We start from the raw sequence: 17,170 nt of genomic DNA, 5'->3' as shown, positions 1-17,170 counted from the left end.
CGACAAGTGTTGTAGAGCTCCTGGAGCTTGTTTCCATTGTGGAGAGACTGGTCATATCCGGAGGGATTGTCCACTGTCTGGGGGAGGCGGTTCTGGTTCTGGTTCAGGATCTGGTTCTCAAGCCACCGTTCAGCAGAGGTCGCAGGGACAGCCTGCTGGGATTTCTCATTTGAGGCCACGAGCTTCTGGCCAGGTGTTTGCCTTGAGGCATGATCAGGCTGTGGAGGAGAATGAGAAAGTCATCGCAGGTACATTTTTGCTTTATGGTATACCTGCTCTTGTACTTATTGACACTGGTGCATCTCATTCCTTCATTTCTGCACGTTTTGTTAAGAGGCATAAGTTACCATGCATTTCACTAGACGTAGTGATGTCTGTTTCTACTCCGACGGGCCAATCTGCTTTGGCTAAGCGTCTAGTGATGGGTTGCCCTTTAGAGTTTGAAGGGAACATTTTGATAGCGAATCTCATGGTCCTGGCGATGGACGACTTTGATTGCATTCTGGGAATAGATATGTTGACTACCTATCGAGCTTCAGTGGACTGCTATCAGAGATTAGTACGCTTTCATCCGGAGGGGAGTGAGAGATGGTTTTTCTATGGTGATGGAGCGCAACCCCCGATGCCTTTAGTATCATCTTTGAGAGCCTGTCGAGATCAAGAGTCTAGCAGGGAAGGCTACCTTATCTATGAAGTTGATTTGTCCGCTGAGAGTATTGGGATAGAGAGCATTCCTGTTGTGGATGAATTCCCAGACGTATTTCCTGATGAGATTCCGGGTTTTCCTTCTGCTAGGGAAGTCGAGTTTGGCATAGAGTTGATGCCGGGTACTTCGCCTATTTCTCGGGCATCGTATCGTCTGGCTCCATCAGAGATGCGTGAGTTGAAGAATCAGCTACAGGATCTTTTGGACAAGGGGTACATTCGTCCTAGTGTATCTCCTTGGGGAGCTCCTGTTCTCTTTGTAAAGAAGAAGGATGGGTCGATGCGGTTGTGCATTGACTATTGGCAGCTGAATCGAGTCATTGTGAAGAACAAGTATACGTTGCCTCGTATTGATGACTTGTTTGATCAGCTGCAGGGCACGTCAGTTTACTCCAAGATTGACTTGAGATCTGGTTATCATCAGTTGAAAGTCCGTGATCAGGACGTAGCCAAGACTGCATTCCGTACTCGCTATGGGCATTACGAGTTCCTAGTGATGCCATTTGGTTTGACTAATGCGCCGGCTATATTCATGGATTTGATGAACCGTGTCTTCAGGGAGTATTTGGACAAGTTTGTCGTGGTCTTCATTGACGACATCTTGGTGTATTTGCGTAATACGGAAGAGAATGTTTCTCACTTGCGGTTGGTACTGCAGACTCTTTGAGATGAGCAGTTGTACGCCAAGCTGAGCAAGTGTGAGTTCTGGATGGATAGAGTGGTCTTTCTTGGCCATATCATATCCAGGGAAGGGATTTCTGTTGATCCAAGCAAGATTGAAGCGGTACTTAATTGGTCGCATCCGACGACAGTTACTGAGATCCGTAGTTTTCTGGGTCTAGCAGGGTATTATCGTCGCTTCATTCTGAACTTCTCTCAGTTAGCTCGACCATTGACGCAGCTTACCCGCAAGGGTGTGGATTTCGAGTGGTCCTCCGAGTGTGAGGAGAATTTCTGTGAGCTTCGATGGCGGTTGACTTATGCGCCGGTGTTGGCATTACCGTCAGGATCTGGAGGGTATGTGGTATACACGGATGCTTCTATTCAGGGGTTAGGTTGTGTCCTGACTCAGAATGGGCATGTGATCGCATACGCTTCTAGACAGCTGAAGCTTCATGAGGACAACTATCCAGTCCATGATTTGGAGTTAGCAGCCATTGTGTTCGCTTTGAAGATCTGGCGTCATTATCTGTATGGCGAGAAATTTGAGATCTTCACCGACCATAAGAGTCTCAAGTATTTGTTCACTCAGGCGGAGTTGAACATGAGGCAGAGACGTTGGATGGACTTTCTTAAAGACTATGATTGCGAGATTAAGTACCATCCGGGAGCTGCTAATCTCACCGCTGATGCCTTGAGTCGCAAGGTGCGACTATCCGCACTTCAGACTTGTTCGATGTCTAGTGAGATCGGTGACTGTTGTACTTCGGGATATACCTTCAAGCATAAGAAAGGTATGCAGAGTATCCAGATGTTTGCGATATTATCTGAGCCAGCTTTGTAATGGTGGATTCGAGATGTTCAGATGTCTGATTCGAAGACCCAGCGTTTAGCTCATCTAGCTAACGAGGGTAGCTCATCTGGATTTCATTATCAATCAGATGGCTTTCTGTGTTTGTCTGGTAGGCTTGTGATTCCGCAGGATGAAGAGTATTCGTTCCCATTCGTTTCATTGTCGACTTTTACCTTTTTTCGAAGCTTCAAGTGATTCCTGTCAACAAGAGATAACTTGACATCATAGTCTATTCGGATAAAAAACTCAAAGTCGATACAACAATCAATAATATACCGTCTTCAATTCTTCAATCGGTAAACAAGTCTCCAAGTTTGATCAACTCCCAAATCCTCAATCAACTGCCAAAACATTGAATACGGACTCAAAATCAATTCGGAATTCAAACTTAATCAAATTCGATATTCAACTAGACCAAACCAAAAACCGATAACTCGAACTCGATTTCGACGGCATAACGGCTATAAATTGACTATCCGGAAATACAAACCATCAAACAACAATCACAATAACTCAATCATCATCACAATCCATCAAAACAACTCAAATCCAACCTCAATCAAAATCACCATTTTTGAATTTCACCTCTAAAATCATATAAAATCCAAACTTCGTTCTTTTTCCAAACCGACTTCGAATACACGATCTATGCTAGCTCAAGAATAACATACTCCAATATTATCAAATTCTGACCACTCAAAAAAATCGAAGTTCAAGAGATCGTAGCAAAACTTACGTCATAATGAAGCCCTCGTTGCGGTGATCGTCAATCTCAACTCGGAATGAAAATCTAACGGTCGGATCGTGCGAATCGGACGGAAAGGAAGCTTGAAGAATCGATTTCCATGGCTTCTGGAGAGAGAGATCGAGAGAGAGAGGGTAGGGGAGGGAGGAGGGAATGATTGATTGGTCAACTTGCTTAATAATAATATATAAAATTCCAACTTTGCATTTCAGTCCTTTATTTCTCCAAGTTTGCAAAATAATCCCCTGCGAATATCAATACGATTCTTAAATACTGAAAACTCTGATTATCTCTATTAAACTCAATTATAATAACATCGGGGTATTACAATTCTCCCCCTCTAAGATTCGATTTCGTCCTCGAAATCTGACAGGTCACAGACTGAACAGAAAGAATCAAACTGAAGACTAACTCACCTCAATCGAACAACTCTTGAAATCGCTATCTCATATCGGATTCGGTCTCCCAAGTCGCTTCTTCAACTCCGTGACGACTCCACCGAATCTTCACCAACGGAATCGAGTTGTTTCTGAGCTGCTTCTCTTTTCTGTCAAGAATCTAAATCGGTCGCTCGAAGTAACTCAGAGTCTCATCAAGTTCGGCCTTGTTCGGCTGAAGAACGTGAGACGGATCCGGATGATATTTCCGTAGCATCGAAACGTGAAACACATCGTGGATACCTGAAAGAGACGGAGGAAGAGCAATCTTATAGGCAAGATATCCTATCTTCTCCAGAATTTTATACGGACCAAGGAATCTTGGCGACAATTGTAGCGATCCTACCCGGATCCACTACCTAATCAGAGTGATTAGCGCAAGCAACAATAATTAAAGCGTTAAATAGCGGATAATTCCAAGGTACAACAAATCCAATCGGCAGAATACAACCGACGATAGAAACAGTGTATAATTCTTTATACAACCAAATCGAAATTAGGGTATCAGAATCCCTAACAAACTACCTCTGCACGGTAGCAACCTCAACCCTACTGGGAACCACCGGGACCGTCCAGCCTCAGACCTGACCCGCCACAAGGTGTCCCAAAACACGAAACATAAAGGGCATGAGCGACTACGCTCAATACGGAAGCAATGATATAAATACAAATATGAGCATGCACATGAATTTAAAAATCAGGGTTGAATCACTTTACTCATGGCGCCTGGAATACACAGTACCGGGCAAGAGAGCGACTCCGCGTGGTACTCATATATTCCCAAGACATGAATCCTCAGGAAGAATCGCCTCGACTGATGGAAACTGTTATGACTCACATCATACCCGATGCAGTCTCCGTAAAAACATATGCATGTGCTAAAAACAGTAAAACATAGCCAATACAGCACATACATCATGCATCACACACATATGTATAAATATCATGCCGGCTATCTCGGTCAGTACTTACGTACCTCTAACACTGTAGGTCAACTCCTAGCCCACCCATCTAGGTCCAAAGACTACAAGTCTGCTCTACTGCGTCTACACATGCAAAAGTCCATGCATCACTATAAACGCTCTAAAAGCCTTAACTAAGTTATTGCATACTCCTAAATATTTTTAGGAAGGCAAATTATACCTTCGTCCGTCGTCAGCCCGCTGGTGTAGAATCGCCTCAAAACTTAGGCACACCTCCGCTACGACGCCGGGATCGCTAGGCAACTTCCGGATTCCCAATAGGATGCATAGAACTCCGTAGATCTAAGTAAGAAGGTTCGAAAACCAGAGGAAAGGAGGGGAAATCGGTGCACAGAATGAGGGCTCGGACCCCTTATTTATAGATGGCGATCGGAACGTCCGATCCCTCATCGGAACATTCGATCGCGAACGAAGCGTCCGATCGTGACATCGGAACGTCCGATGTCACCTCACGTGCGTAAGCAGTGACGTCATCTTGCTGACGTCGGTGATGACGCCAGCCCTAGCCAGAACGGAACGTCCGATCCAGATCGGAGCTTCCGATCTATGCTTCGGAGCTTTCGATCCACTTTGGATAATTTTAGGCAAAAACCTTGATTAATTGCGGGTCACTACATTCTCCCCCACTTAAAAATTTCGTCCTCGAAATTACATTTTAAGGAAAACATAGTACGCAAAAATCAATGCTCTTATTACAACTGAACGATATACATTCAATACAACAGAGTACAAAATCTTAAAAAAACTCGGGGTGCTCAGCTAACATCCGACTCTCCAACTCTCAAGTAGCTTGCTCTGTACCTCTACGTTGCCACTGTACCATAACCAATGGTATTTTCTTGTTACGAAGTACCTTGTCCTTCTTGTCAAGAATCCTGAGAGGTTTCTCCACATATGACAAATCGTGGTCTAGTTGCACCTCAGTCGAACGCAAGATGTGGGACTGATCCGCCATGTACTGTCTCAACAAAGACACGTGAAACACATCATGAATCTTCGAAAGATTCGGTGGCAAGGCTAGACGATAAGCCACGTCTCCAACTTTCTCGAGAATCTAGAAAGGACCAATAAATCTTGGTGACAACTTACCCTTGAGACCGAACCTCATCACCTTCCGGAAAGGTGATACACGCAAGAATACATACTCTCCCTCTTCAAAATGAAGTGGCCTGCGGTGAGTGTTCGCGTAGCTAGTCTGTCGATCCTGGGATGCCTTAATCCTGCGTCGGATCAATTATACTGCATCAGTCATTTGCTGAATCATCTGAGGACCCTCCACCTGCCGCTCACCAACCTCGTCCCAAAACAAAGGTATACAACAACGACGTCCATAAAGAGCCTCAAATGGTGCCATGCCAATACTTCTATGGTAGCTATTGTTATAAGCGAACTCCACCAATGACAAATGATCGTGCCATACGGTAGCTCGAAGCATGTCCTCGAGAGTACGGATAGTCCTCTCCGATTTTCCATCAGTCTCTGGATGATACGCTGTGCTAAAACTCAAAGTGGTACCAAGAGCACGCTGAAAACTCCCCCAAAATCTTGAGGTGAAACGAGGATCTCTGTTGCTCACAATACTCAGTGGAATACCATGCAAATGGACAATTTCTTGCACATACAGCCGTGCCATCCTGTCGAAGGTGAAATCCCGGTTATATGGTAAGAAATGCGCGGATTTCGACAATCGGTCAACAACAACCCAAATCGCGTCGCAATTCCTGGAAGACATAGGCAACTGGGTGACAAAGTCCATCGTCACATGCTCCCACTTCCACTCAGTAATATCGAGATTGTGAAGTAGACCTCCGGGTCGACGATACTCTGCCTTGACCTGCTGACACATAAGGCATCGGGACACGAACTGATAAATGCTGCGCTTCATTCCTTTCCACCAAAATCGAGTACGTAGATCCTTGTACATCTTCATGCTGCCAGGATGTACTGAGAACCTACTATGATGAGCTTGCGATAAGATCTCGTCTCTAAGTGTGGAATCATCAGGCACAACCACACGGCCAGAAAGACACAACAAACCATCCGCCTGAAAATGGAAACCAGCTGAATTTTCACCCTCAGTGAATCGGGCTAATCTCTGCATCTTGGGATCAACACCCTGTGCCTCACGAATACGTCTATACAAGGCTGGCTCGGCAAGCACAGATGCAACATGAACTCCCTGTTGTTCCTTCTTATGATGGAAAGTGAAACCCAAGGAACAACACTCTTCGACCATTCGTGACACTGCACTGGTACGAAGGGAACTCAAATAAATATTGCGACTAAGAGCATCAGCAACCGGATTAGAAGATCCTGGATGGTAATTGATTTCGCAATCATAGTCCTTCAGCAAGTCCATCCAACGGCGCTGTCGCATGTTCAACTCTGCCTGAGTGAACAGGTACTTCAAACTCTTATGATCAGTAAAAATCTGGAATCGTTCACCGTACAAATAATGACGCCATATCTTCAGAGCAAAGACAATGGCTGCAAGCTCTAGATCATGTACGGGATAATTCCCCTCGTGAGTCTTTAGTTGCCTGGAGGCATAGGCAATCACATGCCCATTTTGAGTCAACACACACCCAAACCCTAAAGAGAAGCATCGGTGTGGACTACGAAACCACCAGATCCAGTCGGCAAGGATAGCACTGGAGCAGTCGTCAATCTATGTCTCAACTCACGAAAACTGTCTTCGCACGCGGAAGACCACTCAAAAGAAACATCCTTTCTCATCAACTGTGTCAAAGACCTGACTATCTGAGAGAAATTCTCCACGAATCGACGGTAGTATCCGGCCAAACCCAAGAAACTATGAGTCTCAGATGCTGTCGTCGGGCGCGACCAATTAAGAATAGCCTCTGTCTTGCTAGGATCCACTGATACTCCATCTCTAGAAATTACATGACCAAGGAACACAACTCGGTCAATCCCGAAGTCACACTTGCTGAGCTTAGCATACAACTGATGCTCTCGCAAGGTCTGTAAAACAGTACGAAGATGAAAGGCATGCTCATCCATGCTACGAGAATACACAAGGATGTCATCGATGAACACTACAACGAACTTATCCAAGAGCTCTCGGAAAACCCTGTTCATCAAATCCATAAAAACAGCTGGAGCATTCGTCAGACCAAATGGCATCACTAAGAACTCATAGTGCCCATATCGAGTACGAAATGCTGTCTTCGAAACGTCCTCATCTCTAACTCGCAACTGATGATACCCAGAACGCAATTCGATCTTGGAATAGACAGAAGTACCTTGCAATTGATCAAACATATAGTCAATCCGCGGGAGATGATACTTGTTCTTTACTGTCACTTTGTTCAACTGACGATAGTCAATGTACAAATGCATCGAACCATCCTTCTTCTTGACGAATAGAACTGGGGCTCCCCAAGGTGAAACACTGGGTCGAATGTAGCCCTTATCAAGAAGATCCTGCAACTGCTGCTGCAACTCTCGCATCTCAGATGGAGCTAATCGGTAGGGTGCTCGGGAAATTGGTGTTGTCCTTGGCAACAAGTCAATGCCAAACTCGATATCTCGCACAGGTGGTAACCCTGGAATCTCGTTGGGAAACACATCCGGGAACTCACTGACTACTGGTATCTCCTCCATGTCCGGACCCTCTAAGGATGCATCAATCGCATAGATCAGGTAGCCTTCCCCGCCAGACTCTAAAGCACGTCGAGCTTTCAGAGCAGAAACCACTGGCATCGGGGGTCGCGCTCCCTCACCATAGAAATACCAAGCATCCTCAGCCTCGGGGCGAAACTGGACAAATCTCTGGTAGCAATCCACTACCGCTCGATACGAAGTCAGAAGATCAATCCCAATGATACCATAAAAGTCATCCATCGCTAAAACCATCAGGTTAGCGCTCAACAGATATCCCTCAAATCCCAAAATACAACCCAAAACAAGACGCTTAGCTAAGACTTCCTGACCCATCGGAGTCAAAACCGCTAACAAGACGTCTAAGGAAACAAAAGGTAATCTATGCCTCTTAACAAACCGAGCTGATATGAATGAATGCGAAGCACCGGTATCGATCAAAAGATAAGCAGGAAAACCGCACAAACTAAAAGTACCTGCAATCATGTTCTCACTGTCTGCCTGAGCCTGCTCCTGGTTCAGCGTAAACACCTGCCCATGAGCACGCGGGCGCGATGACTGTCCTCTCGAAGAAGACTGAGAATGATGTCGCTGCGATGGCTGCGACTGCTGACGCTGCTGCGGCGAAGGCTGCTGCTGATACTACGGTGGCTGATAGATAGTGGTCTGAGAACCACCAACACTCCCCGAACCACTCACTGTACCGGCCAAAGTGGGACAATCTCTCTTCATGTGACCCTCCTGGCCGCACTGAAAACAAACACTAGTGATATGAGGACACGGTCATGGGTGATGCTTCCGTTTGCACTGACGACAACGTTGTGAATCACCAAAATGATGAACACCGCCAGATCCGGAAGAAGAAGAAGAAGTACCACCCTATCTCTTAAAAGACTGGGCCCTTGGACCCAAAGAGCTAGATGGTCTGGATGCAGAAGATCCGAAAGTCCTGTTCCTCTGCAGATTGTCTTCTACCTGGTGACAATTGTTCACCAAATTCTTGAAGTTCCTCTCTCTGCCCACGGCAACCAACTGATGAATGTCAGGGTTAAGGCCCTGAAGAAATAGATCGTGCATCATCTCTGAGCTACTCGCAATATGGGGACTGAAAGAAAGAAGCTCAAAGAATTTCTGCTGGTACTCATCAATGGTCATAGTACATTGTCGCAAACTCAGCAACTCGCTCGCCTTCGTCTGACGCAAAGCTGGAGGAAAGTAATGCTTCTCGAAGGAAGACTTAAACTCAGACCAAGTAGCGGTACCCCTGGCGGCAATAAACGGAGTAGAAGCAGCTCTCCACCACCTCTTCGCATTTCCCTCTAGAACAAATGCTAAAGTCTCCATCTTCTGGGCTTCAGTACACTGATACTCCCGAAAACAACTCTTCATACGCTCCAACCAGTCCTCAGCAACTGCAGGAGCCTCGCCACCCACCAATGGCTTAGGAGCCATCTGAAGAAAACGGTTCATACTAAAACGCCTATGATCCTCATGATGATGTCTATGGTGATGTCTCCTTGGTGGATCACCCCAATGACCACCGCTAGCCTGACTCTCGTAATCATCATCTGTCATCTGTAAATAACAACAGACAACTCTTAAAATCCGTTTTACTAATTCACAGTTGCAATGCGCTCTAATACCAATAAATGTAGCGACCCTACCCAGATCCACTACCTAATCAGAGTGATTAGCGCAAGCTACAATAATTAAAGCGTTAAATAGCGGATAATTCCAAAGTACAACAAATCCAATCGGTAGAATACAACCGACGATAGAAACAGTGTATAATTCTTTATACAACCAAATCGAAATTAGGGTATCAGAATCCCTAACAAACTACCTCTGCACGGTAGCAACCTCAACCCTGCTGGGAACCACCAAGACCGTCCAGCCTCAGACCTGACCCGCCACAAGGTGTCCCAAAACATGAAACATAAAGGGCGTGAGCGACTACGCTCAATACGGAAACAATGATATAAATCCAAATATGAGCATGCACATGACTTTAAAAATCAGGGTTAAATCACTTTACTCATGGCGCCTGGAATGCACAGTACCGGGCAAGAGAGCGACTCCGCGTGGTACTCGTATATTCCCAAGACACGAATCCTCAGGAAGAATCACCTCGACTGATGGAAACTGTCATGACTCACATCATACCCAATGCAGTCTCCGTAAAAACATATGCATGTGCTAAAAACAGTAAAACATAGATAATACAGCACATACATCATGCATCACGCACATATGTATAAATATCATGCCGGCTATCTCGGTCAGTACTTACGTACCTCTAACACTGTAGGTCAACTCCTAGCACACCCGTCTAGGTCCAAAGCCTACAAGTCTGCTCTACTGCGTCTACACATGCAAAAGTCCATGCATCAATATAAAGGCTCTAAAAGCCTTAACTAAGTTATTGCATACTCCTAAATATTTTTAGGAAGCCAAATTATACCTTCATCCGTCGTCAGCCTGCTGGTGTAGAATCGCCTCAAAACTTAGACACACCTCCGCTACGATGCCGGGATCGCTAGGAAACTTTCGGATTCCCAATAGGATGCCTAGAACTCCGTAGATCTAATTAAGAAGGTTCGAAAACCAGAGGAAAGGAGGGGAAATCGGTGCACAGAATGAGGGCTCGGACCCCTTATTTATAGACGGCGATCGGAACGTCCGATCCCTCATCGGAACGTCCGATTGCGAACGGAGCATCCGATCGTGACATCGGAACGTCCGATGTCACCTCACGTGCATAAGCAGTGACGTCATCTTGCTGACATCGGTGATGATGACAGCCCTAGCCAGAACGGAACGTCCGATCCAGATCGGAGCTTCCGATCTGTGCTTCGGAGCTTCCGATCCACTTCGGATAATTTTAGGCAAAAACCTTGATTAATTGCGGGTCACTACAACAATTTTTCTCTCTTTCCAAATCTGACAGTGCCTCTGAACGGAGAAATCTTCAGAAACACATGGTCTCCCTGCTCGAAACACAGTGGACTGCATCTGACATTCGCATATTTGGCCTGTCGGTCTTGGGCTGTCTTCATTCTGACTCGGATCAACTTCACCTGCTCTGCCATATCGCGAATCATATATGGAACCAACTCAGGTGATTCTGAAATCTCATCCCAAAATAATGGAGATCTGCACTTCTTCCCGTACAAAGCTTCAAAAGGTGTCATTCCAATACTCGCCTGGAAGCTGTTATTGTACGAAAACTCCACTAGAGGCAAGGACTCCTGCCAACCTGATCTAAAATCAAGCACTACAGCGCGAATCATATCCTCCAAAGTCTGGAACGTACGCTCGGACTGACCGTCGGTCTGAGGGTGATACGCTGTGCTCAAGTGCAAACGAGTACCCAAGGCCACCTGTAGACTGTGCCAAAAGTGATAAGTGAACCTCGGATCTCTATCTGATACTATCAACTTCGGCACACCGTGCAATCTCACAACCTCTCTGACATACAACTTGGCCATCTGATCATGACGGTATGTCATAAGGTATGGAATGAAACAAGCAGATTTCGTCAACCGATCAATCACTACCCAAATCGCATCACAACCTCTGACTGTATGCGGTAGTTTGGTGACAATGTCCATGGAGATATGATCCCACTTCCATTTCGGAATAGGTAAACTGTGCAATAATCCTCCGGGCTTTTTCCTCTCGGCTTTCACCTGTGGACAATTCAGACAACGGGATACAAACTTCGTGACATTTCCTTTCAACTGTTTCCACCAAAACATAGTCTTCAAATCGTTATACATCTTTCGGCCTCCTGGATGAACACTGAACCGACTGCAATGCGCCTCTCGTAGAATACGCTGTCTCAACTCAGAAACGTCGGGCACAACAATACGGCTATTCACAAATAACAAATCATCCCTGACCTGAAACTCTGACTGGTGACCTGATCTGACCTTCTCTATCGATCTCTGAATGCTCGGATCAGATCTCTGAGCCTCTCTGATCAACTGAAACAACTCTGGCTCGGCCTGAATCGCAAAAACTCTGATGGATCTCCTATCGGTCTCAAACTCCAAACCAGAAGTACAACAGTCTTCAATCAAACGAGAGACACCAATCGTAGAAAGAGACAAAGAACAAAGCTTTCGACTAAGAGCGTCTGCAGCTGCATTCGACTTTCCAGGATAATACTTGATCTCACAGTCGAAATCCTTATGCAAATCCATCCATTTCCTCTGTCTCATATTCAGCTCGGACTGGGAAAACAAGTATTTCAGGCTCTTGTGGTCAGAAAATATCTCAAACGACTCACCATAAAGGTAATGGCGCCAAATCTTCAAAGCAAACACGATTGCAGCTAGCTCGAGATCATGGATCGGATAACGAGTCTCGTGCGGCTTCAGCTGCCTCAAAGCATAAGCTATAACGTGTTTTTTCTGCATAAGAATACACCCGAGACCATGGTGAGAAGCATCGCAGTACACAGAGAAACCTCCAGTACCTGATGGAATAGACAAGATCGGAGCGCTCGTCAATCTCTTCTTCAACTCAATGAAACTGGCCTCACACTGCTCGGACCAAACAAACGGTGCATTCTTCTGGGTCAACTGAGTAATCGGCTTTGCAATGGAAGAGAAACCCTCGATAAATCGGCGATAATACCCCGCTAAACCCATGAAGCTTCGGATTTCTGGCAGTGATGTCGGTCTCTGCCAATTCATAACTGCCTCGATATTACTGGGGTCCACAGATATTCCATCTCCTGATACAATGTGGCCTAGAAAAACCACTCGGTCCAACCAAAACTCGCACTTTGATAGCTTAGCATACAACTGTTCGGATCGCAAAGTCTGCAATACGATTCTCAAATGTTCGGCATGATCAGAACGGTTCTTCGAATAGATAAGAATGTCGTCGATGAAGATAATGACGAACTCATCCAAATACCGCTGAAAGATGCGATTCATCAGGTCCATAAAAACTGCTGGAGCATTGGTCAAACCAAACGGCATGATTATGAACTCGAAATACCCATATCTGGTTCTGAAAGCTGTCTTCGGCACATCCTCGTCGTGAACTCTCAGCTGATGATACCCTGATCGCAGATCTATCTTTGAATACACTGAAGAACCTTGCAGTTGATCAAAAAGATCGTCGATTCTTGGTAGAGGATACTTGTTCTTTACCATCGCTTGATTCAACTAGCGGTAATCGATGCAAAGTCGCATAGAATCGTCTTTCTTCCTCACAAAAAGTACTGGTGCACCCCAAGGCGATACGCTAGGTCGGATGTATCCCTTGACAATCAACTCTTATAACTGTTCCTTCAATTCTTTCAACTCTAACGGAGCCATACGGTAAGGTGCTTTCGAAATAGGCTGAGTACCTGGTGCAAGTTCAATGCTAAATTCGATGTCTCGAATAGGCGATAAACCAGGAATCTCGTCTGGAAAAACATCAGAAAACTCGCTAACAACGGTATCTCAGACAACTCAGGACTAGACCTCTGAACATCCATTGCATAAATCAAGAATCCCTCTGCTCCTTTCTGTAGCAAACGAGACATGGATAACACAGAAATCAACGGAATTTTGGATCGAGAACCCTTACCGAAAAACTTCCAATCGTCTGCCATCTCAGGTCTGAATCGAACCACTTTCTGAAAGCAATCTACTATCTCCCTATACTTGGTCAGAGCATCAATCCCGACAATACAGTCAAAATCAGATAATCCAAGTACGATGCAGTCAATCTCAATCGAATTCCCTTCGGATTCTATTACACAATTTCGGACCATTCTTACCGAAACAATTCCTCCACCCAAAGGTGAAGTAATAGAAACAACATCAGATAATGGCTCAGCAAATAAACCATGCATCACGACAAATATTTCAAAAATAAAACAGTGAGAAGCACCCGTATCAATCAACACAAACGCAGGATAACCAAAAATTGAACAGTTACCTGCTATCACATCATTCGGGGCTGCATTGGCTTGATCCTCTGTCAAGGCAAACACCCTCACCTGCTGTCGTGGAGGTTGGTTCTAGTTCTGATTACCTCCCTGACGATTCTATTGCTGAGGCTGAAAGGAATGAACTGCAGAAGCTGATCTCTCTGGCTGAGCTGGCGGTCGAGAAGAACTGCCGCTCTGAGCTCTATCGGATCCTCGTTGAGGACAAACTCTAGCAAAGTGACCCGGCTGTTGGCAGATATTGCAACTACCAAACACGCCTCGACACTGATCACTGGGATGACGTCCTCCACACTTGCTGCACGAAGCTCCAGAAAACCCTGAACTCTGCCCAGAACTGAACTGTCTAGAGCCACTGGAACTCGATGAACTGTTACCAGACTTCTTGAAATTATTCCCCTTCGGCCGATACTGATCTCGCCTGTTTCTGCCACTGTTGCCTCCCTTAACCCTCTGAGACTGATTCGACTACTGAGAAGGTTGGTACTGATACTGAGACTGCTGAGGCTAAAACTGAACAGGATGATTTGGAAAAGATCTCTGCTGCTGCTGAGGAGCTACCTGATTACCTCGTTGCATCAAGAATCCGGCTTCGGCTCCCTTTGCTTGATCCATAGCATCTGCGAAGTTGTTAGGTCTTCTAGTATTGACAAAGGTAAATATCTCAGGGTTCAAGCCACTGATGAAATGGTCGGCCTTGGCTTCCTCGTTATCTGCAACGTGAGGTGCAAACCTCAAGAGACTGTCAAATTTTCTCACATAGTCCTCAATGCTCAAGTTCCCTTGTTTCAGATTCGCAAATTCGGCACCCTTTTCCTTTCGATACGAGACAGGAAAGAAACGCTTAAAAAACTCAGTCTTGAACAAGCTCCAAGTGATGGCGGTGCCTCGGTTCTCATTCGCTCTCTTGGTCGTGGTCCACCAATTCTTAGCAATACCCTGCAACTGATGACTGACTAACCTAATTCTGCGGTCATCGGTATAGTCGAGGGAATCAAAGAGCTCATCCATTTCATCTAGCCAACTTTCACAAGCAATAGAGTTCTCGGTACCCGATAAAGTAGGCAGTCGGAAAGATCAGAACCTCTTCAGTAGAGTCTCCATCGGGGTTGCAGTTGCATCAAACTGATCCATTCCAGTACTACCATGATCATTCTGAGAAGTTATCACTGGCGGCGGATTCTCAGTAGAAGGAGGAGTCAAAGGTGGTTGATTCCTTCTCAAAGATCGTCGAGGTACCATCTGATATCAAGGGTTAGGGCACAATATCTCAGACTTATTCTCAATCTCATAACCTCGGTGTTCAAAGCTCTGCTCTGAGTACTCATGAATCTCAATGATATACGAGAACAGATAATAGTAAAAGGACAAATATATATCACATAATTCATGCTTTATAAATTAAATCACTACTCTTGTAATTCAATTAATTCAAGATTCAATAAAGCATGCTCGCACGTATTTAAAAATAATCATTTAAATAAATCAATCACATGCGAGAGTTCAATTCATGCGGACTGGATCTACCCCGCTCACTCTAGTTCGACTCCAAGAATCTTATCGCTCTGATACCACTTAATGTGAGACCCCGTTTCTAGTTCTCTATTATCGAATAATTAAACATAATCGAACACAATAAACCGCGGAAAACGAATCAATATTTTTTTTTAAAAGCACTGCGCGCCCGCGCCGAGCCTTCGCAAAACAACGGCGCGCCCACGCCAAGAACCAAGCGCCCGCGCCCTCTTTTCAAAAATCAACAACGCGCCCGCGCAAGAACAGCGCGCCCGCGCCCTCGCTTCGAAAATCAACAGCGCGCCCATGCCAAGAACAGCGTGCCCGCGCCCTCGCTTCAAAAATCAACAGCGCGCCCCCGCCGCCCTCTCGAACTACTGAACTCCAGGGCAAAAAAGAAAAGTCTAACAAACTAAACTCAAAAACTCAAGCAACCAAGGTTCAAACATCATAAATACATGAGATCTAAGGAGTTGAAACACCAACAAAACGATGTTTAACAATACAAGTTTGACGGTAGGGGTTCGTTCGACTAAAAAAAATAGTACAACTCCAAAAGGTACGACCCTAAGATACACGGTGTCTCACTTCTATCATCACACACCGAGCTAACACAAACGACTTGGTCCAGATCCTGATCCTCCTGTTGCCAAGTACACATACAAACAAAGATAACAGCCGGATAAACCGGTTAGAAATATAATTTCTAAGTAAAAGAGACAGACATGCAATATCAAGTAAACACCTCAGATTGAAATGTAATAATCATTAACAAATCAAAATGAGAATGAATGAATGCATGACTTCCAAACTTGGGACTATCAAATCAGATAATCGAATTATCAATCGTTATTCGGTTGGGATCCCGGGGCCAAGTCCTCACAACAACTCACCGACACACCCATTCGGGGTGGATGTCGTTCAACTCAACCCCTAGACTTCAGAGCAACTATAAGAAGTATTCTGGCAATTGGAAAAACTCGAAATCCAAAGCCACTTCAATATAGCTCCCTAAATCGTCTAATTTCAAAACGAATCGAGAAATCGGCTCAATATGGAATGCATGTGAAAATAGAATAACACTCAAATTCACTTAAGCAATTAAACATGTAGTATGTGATTTTTGGGAACTCGAGAATAAGTCGGTCTCGAGTATTCGTTCCCATTTGTTTCATTGTCGACTTTTACCTTTTCTCGAAGCTTCAAGTGATTCTTGTCAATAAGAGATAACTTGACATCATAGTCTATTCGGATAACAAACTCAAAGTCGATACAACAATCAATAATATACCGTCTTCAATTCTTCAATCGGTAAACAAGTCTCCAAGTTCGATCAACTCCCAAATCCTCAATCAACTGCCAAAACATCGAATATAGACTCAAAATCAATTCGGAATTCAAACTCAATCAAATTCGATATTCAACTAGACCGAACCAAAAACCGATAACTCGAACTCGATTTCGACGACATAACGGCTATAAATTGACTATCCGGAAATACAAACCATCAAACAACAATCACAATAACTCAATCATCATTACAATCCATCAAAACAACTCAAATCCAACCTCAATCAAAATCACCATTTTTGAATTTCACCTCTAAAATCATATAAAATCCAAACTTCGTTCTTTTTCCAAACCGACTTCGAATACACGATCTATGCTAGCTCAAGAATAACATACTCCAATATTATC

This window comes from Henckelia pumila, chromosome 3 (genome assembly GCF_033568475.1).
Source record: "Henckelia pumila isolate YLH828 chromosome 3, ASM3356847v2, whole genome shotgun sequence".
Lineage (NCBI taxonomy): Eukaryota > Viridiplantae > Streptophyta > Magnoliopsida > Lamiales > Gesneriaceae > Henckelia > Henckelia pumila.
This window is presented reverse-complemented; position numbering follows the sequence as displayed.